This window comes from Triticum aestivum, chromosome 4A (genome assembly GCF_018294505.1).
Source record: "Triticum aestivum cultivar Chinese Spring chromosome 4A, IWGSC CS RefSeq v2.1, whole genome shotgun sequence".
In the NCBI taxonomy this organism is placed as follows: Eukaryota; Viridiplantae; Streptophyta; class Magnoliopsida; order Poales; family Poaceae; genus Triticum; species Triticum aestivum.
Window position 1 is genome coordinate 119,511,736 of NC_057803.1, and position 12,876 is coordinate 119,524,611.

Below are 12,876 nucleotides of genomic sequence, written 5' to 3' on the forward strand. Positions count from 1 at the left end.
AGGGTCAATTGAGGTCGCGCAGCCCTGCCGGGCCGGGCTGGCTCACCGGAGCCAGCCCGCCGTGGGACTCGCCCTCTTCCCCTGGTTGGCGTCGAGCCCGCCGCCGTGTCCTCCTCCTCCCCCGACGACTCGTCGGCCGCGTCTTCGATGAGCGGAGATCTAGTGTTGGCGCTGCTGACCTCCCCGGAGGCCGCCGCCCACCAGGAGAGCTCCTCTTCCTCCGCCGCTGTTGCAGCCATGTCCTCCACGCCCCCGGCGTTGCCGGCCTCCATGGCAAGCTGTGCCTCCCTCGCCCTAGTGGCGATGTAGTCCAGCTCTGCCTGGGTGGTGTCCATGATAAGCCACCGCTCGGCGTCGGCATTGACGTACACCTCGATCAGGGTGTCGAAGAATTGCTGCACATCCTGGACCTTCGGCTCCTTCCAGCTCGGGACAGGGCCGTGCGCATTACAGTCCAGCATCATGGCGATGATCTCGGACCGACACGAATTGTTGCACAATGGGACCACCCCCGCTGGCAGCTTGAAAAATGGCCCCTTGAGGGTCTTGCCAACCTTTGCGGCAGCCCTCGCGGCCTTGCCGGTCCGCTCGACCTCGCCATCGTGACACACATCAAGCTGGAAAAGCCGCTAGCAGAAGTGGGCATGCGCCAGCACTGTGAAGTTGTGATCGAGACTGGGGCGGAGTCGCATAATGTCAGCCGGGTTCGTGAAGAGCCAAGCTGGCCTCCCCTTGCTGTGCAACGGGGCGATCTGGCGGCGAATGAAGTCCGCCCCGATCATCTCAAGGGTGAGTCCGGCCTGGGTGAGCCGGAGAATCCTGGTGGTGGCGATGGTGAGCCTCCCATCGGCGGCGTCGACATCACTCCAATCGCTGCCGCGGACCGGCGGCACTCGGCGGACCTTGTAGAATTCCGGCGAGTTCTCATCTTCAATCCAGCTCCACCGGCCACACCATTCCTCCCACCTCTCCTTCACGGCACCGTCCGGGTACGCCCCCTTGGATCTTGGGATCCAGGTGGCGCAACCGGAGACGGCTCCTCCCGGCTGGATTCGAGGAAAGAAGTAATGGCGGAAGAGCGCCGTGTTGGGCTGCACCCCGGCAAAGCCTTCGCAAAGATGCGCGAAGAAAGCCATGCACGCCACCGCATTCGGAGTAAAATCCAAGAGGCAAAAGCCGAAGGTGCGCATAACGTCGCAGAAGAAATCGGAGAAAGGAGGGAATAACCCGCAAGAAAAGTAATCAACGAAGAAGGGGTACCGATTTGAGGCAGGATCAACGCAAGCGGCAAGAATGATGCGCGTCGCCAGGTGTCCCGAACCCTCTCCCCCCGTCTTCACTCCCCATAGGGGCTTGAAGGAGGCCCGGAGCTCTTGAACATCAACCGTCGAGGGGAAGAAGAAGGCGGACTTCGTTCGGTCCCCCGACAGCGCGCTCTCCGGCGGCTCCACCGTCCCGGCGCCCTTAGCCACCCCCTTGCCCTTGGCGAATTTGGGAGCCATGGTGACCAAGAAGTTCAGAGGGCTGAGGAAGGGGGATGGCAAAGCAGCGGCGGCAGGCGACAGCAAAAGCTTAGGAAGGAAGGAAGAAAGGGAACGGCGGCTCTGAGATCAGAAAAGGCACAAGGGAAGAGGAGAATGTGAGCAGCGCGCCCACGGTTATTCCTTCTTATGGGGGAAAACGAGGGCCGCCTGCTTTCACATTAACTGTGATGTGACGCATGCCCGCGGGAAGCAACCCCACTCATGTCGCCCACGTCACACATGCCTCCCCACGCCGCGCCACGCGCGAGAAGCATGGGAAGCGCAGCGCGCGAAGAGACTTACCGCGGTAAAAACCGCCCCGCCTGCCCGCGCACCGTTTTTGGGCCTAGCCCAACGACGCGATTGCGCTTACGTGTGGCCCAGGCCCGGGGGCTCCTGTTGGTGTACAAAAAGAGGGGTACACTTTTTGTACCCCTATAACTGTGCATGGGCAGTCTGAGCCACGGGCACCACCACACTGAGCAAGGCAAGGGAGGTGAGCCAAGTTAAGGCCGAAGCCCAGGGGAAGCAGAACAACGCCAAGACCAAGACCACAAAGAGCAAAGGGGACGAAGCGGACCCCCCGGCAAGATCCTTGCCGGGAGGCGGTTTTAGCAAACCCGGCAAGACCCTTGCCATGGCAGCTCGCCCCACACCTACGGAGTGAGTCACCCTTGAGTCCACTGCCCCCATGGGGCAAGGATTCGGGAGACATCCCCGTGGTGGCATGCAGATCTTTGTGAATACATTCGAGATCAGATACACCCTTCAGAAGATGATGATCCTTGGCGGGATCCCAGCCAAAGAGGACCACAAGGCCCCCGGCAAGAGCCTTGCCGGGGATGACAGCAGGCGCCACGGCAAGACCCTTGCCGGGGCCCCGGCAAGGCCCTTGCCAAGAACACCCGTTGGGCCACCATCAGGCCCACGCCAGCCAAACCTCCACCGCCGTTCGATGCAGCTACCGACCCAACCAACTGGGCACGCACCTGCGTGGCGGCATGCAGATCTTCATGGAGACCCACCACTGCGCCACCTCAGCTGCCTGCCTGCCTACATGGCACCGCGGGCGCCGCTGGCCAGGGCACGTGTCGACGCGAGAGGGAGCAGCGACGGATGAGACAGGGCTCTCCCCCGTCCCCGATAAAGCAAGGACACCTGGGCAAGACGCATTAAATGCGCCTTGTCATGTAATGCGAGGGATAACCACACATCACTGTCCCCTTTCCACCTCCTGGTGCTACTGTGGCATCCCCTTTCCTATAAAAGGAGGCCCGAGGCGACCAGGAGGAGGATTCGGCTGTTTGGAGCTCCTCATGCCCCATAGGTAGCTCAAGAACACTGATATACAATCCACCAAAGCAGGAGTAGGGTTTTACGCATCCCCGCGGCCCGAACCTGGATAAACGAACCGTGTGCTATCTGTTTGATCCGCTCTTCTCACGACCCCGCGCCTCGCAACCGTAGTAGGGATTCTTGTGATCCCATAGGTGTCGTTCCCACCGACACCTTCCTCTTTGGGGAAAATCCCAACGTAGCTCACAAGTGGCAAAAGGAATTTTTGGCATCGTTGCCGGGGAGACGCCATCCAAAACCTACAAGTACCTACACTCAAATTATCATTTACTTGCTCTACTTTTTATTTTCTTTTATTAGTCTCGTTACAAAAATATCAAAGACACAAAAATATTTTGTTTTGATTGTTTACTTGCAATAATCATGTCATCACACAAAAACATAAAATAAAGACTTATGGATCCACTTAAATTTTTCTACTTGGATCTTCTTCGATCCATTTGTGCTCGTGCTGAAATCCCAACTAGCTTAGTTGAGGGAAAATCAATAGATGAGCATGCTTATTTTATGCGTCACTATTTGTCTCGAAAAGGAAGACTCTTATGGAATCAAACGAATTATTTGCTATGTTATGTTTGGAATCTAAGCGAAATATATGATTTTACTTGTTGCTCTAGAAAGGACCTTAAAAAACACATTCCCTACCAATGTGAGTTTAATGATAATGAAATCTTATCTTCTTATGCCAAGGGTTCTTATAGTTACTATGATATTGAACAAATTAAAAATTTTGTTGCTTTTAAGGGTGCCTATGAAGTTGCTTATTTGATTGAAAAGTATGATGCTACTCTCTACTAATCTGATTATTTGCCATACTTAAATATTGCTATGAAAACTATGCTCCTAATGCCTATGTTGATGAATTTATTAGGAGAATGTCTGCTGCTTTGGAAGAGAATAATAATATGCAGGAATCTAACATAATTATGATCCCGTTGATTCTCTTGAAATGTCCCTTTTTTGATGAATTTGATGCTTGTTATGCTTATGTCCATGATGCCAATATTAATGATGGTTATGGGGATGAACTTTCTATAGTTCCTTATATTAAGAATGAAACTATTGTTGTTGAACCCACACTTGACTGTCCTATTATCTCTTTGAATTCTCCCAACAACACTATATTGGAGAAGTTTGCACTGATTAGGTATTATATTAATGGATTGTTTTTACCATTATTCATGATGATTTTTTCATGCCTAGTATTTTTTATAATGATCATGATTGGGGTGATTATAATGCTATGAATATTAAAAGTGGGTTTGGAAGAGTGTCGACTTTAGAAAATCCCACTACCTTGGAGAACAATCAAACTCACATTTTTTTATAAAAGTGGGTTCGAAGAGGTCATGACTTTAGTTGATGTTAATCCACTATCTTGGAAGATTATAAAACTTACATGGATGTGGATCATGGAGAGTATATTTTAGATGATCGATATATTGTTAAATTCGATTATGATCCTGCATGTAACTATTATGATAGAAGCAAATATGGTTATAGGAATTCTCATGTTCAATCACCTCTCTTGAAGTTCAAATTGTTAATGTTTTGTTCCTCTTCCTTGCATATGCTAGATGTTGTTTTTCTTGATAATTTTTGTTTTCCTATAACCTATGCATAGGAAGTGGGTTAGAATTAAGTGTGTTTTTTGCATGTTGTATGATGCTCTCTTTGCATTTCAATTCTTATCTTTTATGTGAGCATCGTTTTAAAAACTCAAGTCTATCTTAATGGCCATAAAGAAAGAGCTTGTTGCGAGACAACCCAATTTTTATAATTCACTGGAAGGTGACAAAATTCTGAAATTTTTACACATGATTGATATACAAAATTTCCATGTTTTACTAAGTTTTCAGAGGTTTTGGAGTTATATAAGTATAGTTTTTGTTTAGATCATTGCAGACTATTTTGTTTTAGACAGATTCTATTTTCTATTGCATAGTGCGCTTGTTTTAATGATGCTACGGATTATATCGTGGGGTATAAGTCATGGAGAAGTTAGAATATAGTAGGTATATTCAAGGTTAATTATGAATGAGTTTATAATAGTACCTAAGGTTTTTTATTTGTCTATTATCCTAACGGATCTCACGAGGTTTCTGTTGAGTTTTGTGTGTTGAAGTTTTCAAGTTTTGGGTGAGATCATGGTGGATGAAGGAATAGGGAGTAGCAAAACCCTAAGCTTGGGGTGCCTTGGTAATATTCAAGTAAGACTCAAGTGTCTAAGCTTGGGGATGCCCCGGATGGCATCCCCTCTTTCGTCCATAATTCATCAACATGTTACTTGGAGCTACATTTTTATTCATCACATGATATGATTTTTACTTGGAGCGTCTTGTGCCATAGTTTTCTTTTGCTTGCTTATTAGTTTGACACAAGCATTGTTTGTTGGACACCTTTTGAGAGGGACACACATTCATTGTGATTTGTTAGAATACTCTATGTGCTTCACTTATAACTTTTGAGCTAGGCAGCTGCTCTTGTGCTTCACTTATATTTGTTAGAGCACGGCGGTGGTCATATTTTATAGAAATAATTGCACTTTCATGCTTCACTTAAATCTTTTTGAGAGTCTCAATAGGAAGTGGTAATGAGCATGGGTTATAAGACTAGTCAGGAAAGGATAGGTATTTAAGATTGGTATAATAAAAACTTTCATGAAGATCACTAAATATGAAACGTATGGTTTAATTATGTTAACGTCGTAATATGAAAGCGTATGAGTTCATGATCATTGGTTAGTAAGAATATCGATATTAAAGCTTGTTATTAACTACTCATTTAAGTGTCCATCATGGCATGGTCGGGAGGTTTGAGCATTTTTATCTCTGGAATTAAATCCTTGAGTGCTGTTATAACAGGAGGGTGCGTGACGGTTAACTCCTACCAATCTCCTCCCTAGGGGCATGCAAGTAGTACTTTACTTCAAGGGCTAATAAAATTCCCCAATAAGTATATGAGTTCTTTATGACTAATGTGAGTTCATGGATAATTACGCATTCCTACCTTTCCGCAATTTGCTAGCCTCTTTGGTACCATGCATTGTTGTTTCTCACCTCAAGAGTCGGTGCAAACTTCTCAGGTGCATCCAAACCTCGTGATATGATATGCTCTATGACACATAAGCCTCCTTATGTCTTCCTCAAAACAACCATCATACCTACCTATCATGGAATCTCCATAGCCATTCCGAGATATATTGTCACGCAACTTCCACCGTTCCATCTTATGACATGTGTGTTCATCATCATATTGCTTTGCATGATCATATAGAGCTGACATGATATTTGTGGGAAAGCCACCACTCATCATCATTATGCATGTTATGCTAGATCATTGCACATCCTGGTACACTGTCAGAGGCATTCATATAGAGTTATATTGTTTTAGTTCACCGAGTTGTAAGTAAATAAAAGTGCGGTGATCATCATTATTAGAGCATTGTCCCAGTGAGGAAAGGATGACGGAGACAATTATTCCCCCACAAGTTAGGATGAGACTCAGGACGAAAAAAGAGAGGCCAAAAGAGCCCAACAAAAAATGAATGAAAAAGGGAGAAAAAGGGAGAAGGGGCAATGTTACCAGCCTTTTACTACACTTGTGCTTCAGAGTAGCACCATGTTCTTCATATAGAGAGTCTCTGAGTTATCACTTTCACATACTATTGGGAATTTTTCATTATAGAACTTGGCTTGTATATTCGATGGGCTTCCTCAAATGCATGAGGTCTTCATGAGCAAGCAGGTTGGATGCACACTCACTTAGTTTCCGTTGACCTTTCATACACTTATAGCTCTAGTGCATCCGTTGCATGGCAATCCCTACTCCTCACATCGATATCGATTGATGGGCTTCCCCATTGCCCGTTGATCCGCCTAGTTGATGCAAGACTTTCTTCCTTTTTAACTTCTCCTATATATCTCTACCACCGCATTCTATTCCACCTATAATGATAATTTCCATGTCTCACACTCATGTATTGAGTGGAGTTGAAAATGCTGAAGCACATTAAAAAGTATGATACGATTGCGTGGTGTAACACCCGGGTGCTCATGATTTGTACTTATGCGGTGAAGGCGGAGTCATGCCATGCTTACATAATTCAATTAGTAGGGATAACATTCATTGAGCATTGTATATTTTGAAGTAGTAATGGTTATGTTCTTATATTCATGGATTTTATTATGTTGATATCAATTACTTCATCGTTTCTCAATATTTATGACGTAAAAGAGAATACATGATAAACATGGTAGGTAGCATTCAACATCAATTTTTTTATCATTTACCTACTCGAGGACGAGCAGGAATTAAGCTTGGGGATGCTAATATGTCTCCAACGTATATATAATTATTGATTGTTTCATGCTATTATATTATAAATTTTAGATACTTCATATGCAATTTTATATCATTTTTGGGAACTAACCTATTAATTCAGTGCCAGTTCTGATTTTCTGCATGTTTTTGTTTTTTTAGGAAATCAATACCAAACGAAGCCCAAACACAATAAAACTTTATGATGATTTTTTCTGGACCAGAAGGGACCCTAGGAGCCTTGGGAGGAGACCAGGGGAGCTACAGGAGAGCCACAAGCTCACCAGGCGCGCCCCCTGAGCTTGTGGGACCCACAGAGTTCCGTTTGACCTAATTCCAACTCCATAAATTCTCATAAATCCTGAAACCAACAGAGATCCACCGAAACACTTTTTTCACTACTGCAAACTTCTGTTCTTCCGTGATCCCACCTGGAGGCCTTTTTCGGTACTCGGTCGGAGGGGGAAACGATCACGGAGGGCTTCTACATCAACCTTGCTTCCCTCCAATGATGTGTGAGTAGTTTACCACAGACCTACGGGTCTATAGCTAGTAGCTAGATGGCTTATTCTCTCTCTTTGATATTCAATACAAAGTTCTCCATTATCTCCATGGAGTTCTATCCGATGTAATCTTCTTTTGCGGTGTGTTTGTTGGGATCTGATGAATTGTGGGTTTATGATCAGATTATTCATTGAAAGTAATTGAGTATTTGCTGATCTTTATTATGCATGATTGTTATAGCTTTGTATTTCTCTCTGATTTATTAGTTTAGTTTGGCCAACTAGATTGATTTATCTTCAGTGGGAGAGGTGCTTTGTAATGGGTTCAATCTTCCGTTGTCTCCTCACCTCGTGACAGAAGGGGTAGTGAGGCACGTATTTGTATTATTGTCATTAAGGGTGAAACGACGGGGTTTATTCATATTGCTTGAGTTCATTCTATCTACATTATGTCATCTTGCTTCATGCATTACTCTGTTTGTTATGAACTTAATACCATAGATGCATGCTGGATAGCGGTCGATTGATGGAGGAATAGTAGTAGATGCAGAATCGTTTCGGTCTACTTGTCATGGGCGTAGTGCCTATATACATGATCATTGCCATGACTAGCATCATAACTATGAGCTTTTCTATCAATTGCCCAGCAGTAATTGGTTTACCCACTGTATGCTATGTTTCAAGAGAGAAGCCTCTAGTGAAAACTATGGCCCTTGGGGCTACTTTTATTGTATTACAAAAACCAAAAATACCTTGTTGCAATTAATTTACTTTTATTTTGTTTGCAGTTTATATATCTACTGCTACCAGATTTAATCCTTGCAAGTAACGAGTTACAGGGGATTGACAACCCTCTTGCCCGCGTTGGGTGCAAGTATTTGCTCTTGTGTGTGCAGGTGATGTTCATTGGGCTTGGTGTGATTCTCCTATTGGTTCGATAACCTTGGTTCTCACTGAGGGAAATACTTATCAGCTACTATATTGCTCCACCCTTCCTCTTCGAGAAAAATCCCAACGCAGCTCACAAGTAGCACCTCTCCATCCATGGCGATCCGGTCTCTGACGACCGTGTGGTGTGCAAGTTTTTGCGGGTTGTGCCCTGGAGGTACGCCCAGGTGGTGCGCTCGATCGAGGTGGCAGAACAACCAGCTCAAGGTGGCAGAGGAGTGTTTCGACAAGGACGACGAGGGTCATGCCAATGCGCGACTTGTGCTCGCCAAGGAAGAATGGCGCACACATTTGAAGCACAATGCCAACCACGACGTAGGCGGAAGCAATGATATGTCCATTTTGCATCATGCTTTTATATCGATATTTATTGCATTATGGGCTGTTATTACACATTATGTCACAATACTTATGCCTATTCTCTCTTATTTTACAAGGTTTACATAAAGAGGGAGAATGCCGGCAGCTGGGATTCTAGGCTGGAAAAGGAGCAAATATTAGAGACCTATTCTGCACAGCTCCAAAAGTCCTGAAACTTCACGGAAGATGTTTTCAGAATATATAAAAAATACTCAGCGGAAGAAGTTCACCTGGGGGGGCCACACCCTGCCCACGAGGGTGGGGGCGCGCCCTACCCCCCTGGGTGTGCCCCCGTACCTCATGGGCCCCTTGGTGGCCCTCCGACGGCCATCTTCTGCTATATGAAGTCTTTCGATGGAAAAAAATAACGAGCCATATTCTCGGACGAAACTCCGCCGCCACGAGGCGGAACCTCGGCGGAACCAATCTAGGGCTCTGGCGGAGCTGTTCTGCCGGGGAAACTTCCCTCCCGGAGGGGGAAATCATCGCCATCGTCATCACCAACGCTCCTATCATCGGGAGAGGGCAATCTCCATCAACATCTTCATCAGCACCATCTCCTCTCAAACCCTAGTTCATCTGTTGTATCCAATTCTTGTCTCCAAGTCCGGGATTGGTGCTAGTAGGTTGCTAGTAGTGTTAATTACTCCTTGTAGTTTATGCTAGTTGGTTTATTTGGTGGAAGATCATATGTTCAGATCCTATATGCATATTAATACCCCTCTGATTATGAACATATTTATGCTTTGTGACTAGTTATCTTTGTTCCTGAGGACATGGGAGAAGTCTTGCTATTAGTAGTCATGTGAATTTGGTATTCGTTCGATATTTTGATGAGATGTATGTTGTCTCTCCTCTAGTGGTGTTATGTGAACATCGACTACATGACACTTCACCATTATTTGGGCCTAGAGGAAGGCATTGGGAAGTAATAAGTAGATGATGGGTTGCTAGAGTGACAGAAGCTTAAACCCTAGTTTATGCGTTGCTTCGTAAGGGGCTGATTTGGATCCATATGTTTCATGCTATGGTTAGGTTTACCTTAATACTTTTGTTGTAGTTGCGGATGCTTGCAATAGAGGTTAATCATAAGTGGGATGCTTGTCCAAGTAAGGACAGTACCCAAGCACCGTTTCACCCACATACCAAATTATCAAAGTACCGAACGTGAATCATATGAGCGTGATGAAAACTAGCTTGATGATATTCCCATGTGTCCTCGGAAGCGCTTTTCTCTATATAAGAGTTTGTCCAGGCTTGTCCTTTGCTACAAAAAGGATTGGGCCACCTTGCTGCACTTTATTTACTTTTGTTACTTGTTGCTTATTACAAATTATCCTATCACAAAACTATCTGTTACCACTTGTTTCAGTACTTGCAGAGAATACCTTGCTGGAAACCGCTTATCATTTCCTTCTGCTCCTCGTTGGGTTCAACACTCTTACTTATCGAAATGACTACGTTAGATACCCTATACTTGTGGGTCATCAAGACTCTTTTCTAGCGCCGTTGCCGGGGAGTGAAGCGCCTTTGGTAGGTGGAATTTGGTAAGGAAAAATTTATATAATGTGCTGAAATTTACTGTCACTTGTTACTATGGAAAGTAATCCTCTGAGGGGCTTGTTCGGGGTATCTTCACCCCGACCAGTGGAGCAAAGAGTTGCTCCTCAACCTACTGAACCTACTGAAAATGAAAATGTCTGCTTTGAAATTGCTTCGGGTATGATAGAAAAACTACTAGCTAATCCCTTTTTAGGAGATGGAACAAAACATCCTGATGAGCATCTAATATATGTGGATGAAGTTTGTGGATTATTTAAGCTTGCAGGTGTACCCGAAGATGTTGTTAAGAAGAAGGTCTTCCCTTTATCTTTGAAGGGAGATGCATCGACATGGTATAGGCTATGTGATGATATGGGGTCTTGGAATTACAAACGATTGAAATTGGAATTTCATCAGAAGTTTTATCCTATGCATCTTGTTCATCATGATCGCAATTATATATATAATTTTTGGCCTCGCGAAGGAGAAAGCATCGCTCAAGCTTGGGGGAGGCTTAAATCAATGTTATATTCATGCCCCAATCATGAGCTCTCAAGAGAAATGATTATTCAAAAAATTTATGCTCGGCTTTCTGATAGCAATCGCACCATGCTTGATACTTCTTGTGCTGGCTCTTTTATGATGAAGACTATTGAATTCAAATGGGATTTATTGGAAAGAATTTAACGCAACTCTGAAGATTGGGACCTCGACAAAGGTAAGGAGTCAGGTATGACACCTAGGTTTGATTGTGTTAAATCTTTTATGGATACCGATGTTTTCCGTAAATTTAGCACTAAATATGGACTTGACTCTGAGATAGTAGCTTCTTTCTGTGAATCTTTTGCTACTTATGTTGATCTCCCCAAGGAGAAGTGGTTTAAATATCATCCTCCCATAGAAGTAAAAGTAGCTGCACCTATTAAAGTTGAAGAAAAGATTGTCACTTATAACGATCCTATTGTTCCTACTGCTTATGTTGAGAAACCACCTTTCCCTGTTAGGATAAAGGATCATGCTAAAGCTTCAACTATGGTTCATAAAAGCAATATTAAAACTTATACACCTCCTGAGCAAGTTAAAGTTGAACCTAATATTGCTATTGTTAAAGATCTCTTGTCTGATAATATTGATGGGCATGTTATTTATTTCTGTGATGAAACTGCTAGAATTGCTAAACCGTGTGCTAAAGATAAACCTAGACCTATGGTAGGCATGCCTGATATTTCTGTTAAAATAGGATATCATTGTTACCATGGCTTATGTGATATGGGTGCCAGTGCTAGTGCAATACCTATTAGCCTATATATAGAAATTATGCATGATATTGCACCTGTTGATTTAGAAGATATTGATGTCACAATTAAACTTGCCAATAGAGATACTATTTCACCAATGGGAATTGTTAGAGATGTTGAAGTCTTGTGTGGGAAAACTAAATATCCTGCTGATTTTCTTGTTCTTGGTTCCCCACAAGATAGCTTTTGTCCCATTATATTTGGTAGAACCTTCCTAAACACTGTTAATGCTACCATAGATTGCAAAATGGATGTTGTTACTATCGGTTTAGATGATATGACTCATGAATTTAATTTCTCTAAATTTAGTAGACAACACCATGAAGAAGAATTACCTAGTAAGGATGAAATTATTGGTCTTGCTTCTATCGCCGTACCTCCTAGTGATCCTTTAGAACAATATTTGCTAGACCATGAAAATGACATGTTTATGAATGAAAGAAGGGAAATAGATGAAGTATTCTTTAAACATGAACCTATTCTGAAACACAATTTGCCTGTTAAATCCTAGGGGATCCTCCACCACCCAAGGGTGATCCCGTGTTTGAGCTTAAACTGTTACCTGATACTCTTAAATATGCTTATCTTGATGAGAAAAAGATATATCCTGTTATTATTAGTGCTAACCTTTCAGAGCATGAGGAAGAGAGATTACTGAAAACTCTGAAGAAGCACCGTGCTGCTATTGGGTATACTCTTGATGATCTTAAGGGCATTAGTCCCACTCTGTGTCAACATAAAATTAATTTGGAAGAAGATGCTAAACCAGTTCGTGATCATCAACGTCGGCTGAATCCTAAAATGGAAGAAGTGGTAAGAAAAGAAATACTAAAGCTCCCTGAGGCAGGTATAATCTATCCCGTTGCTGATAGTCAGTGGGTAAGTCCTGTCCATTGTGTCCCTAAGAAGGGAGGTATTACTGTTGTTCCTAATGATAAAGATGAATTGATTCCTCAAAGAATTATTACAGGTTATAGGATGGTAATTGATTTCCGCAAATTAAATAAGGCCACTAAAAAGGATCAT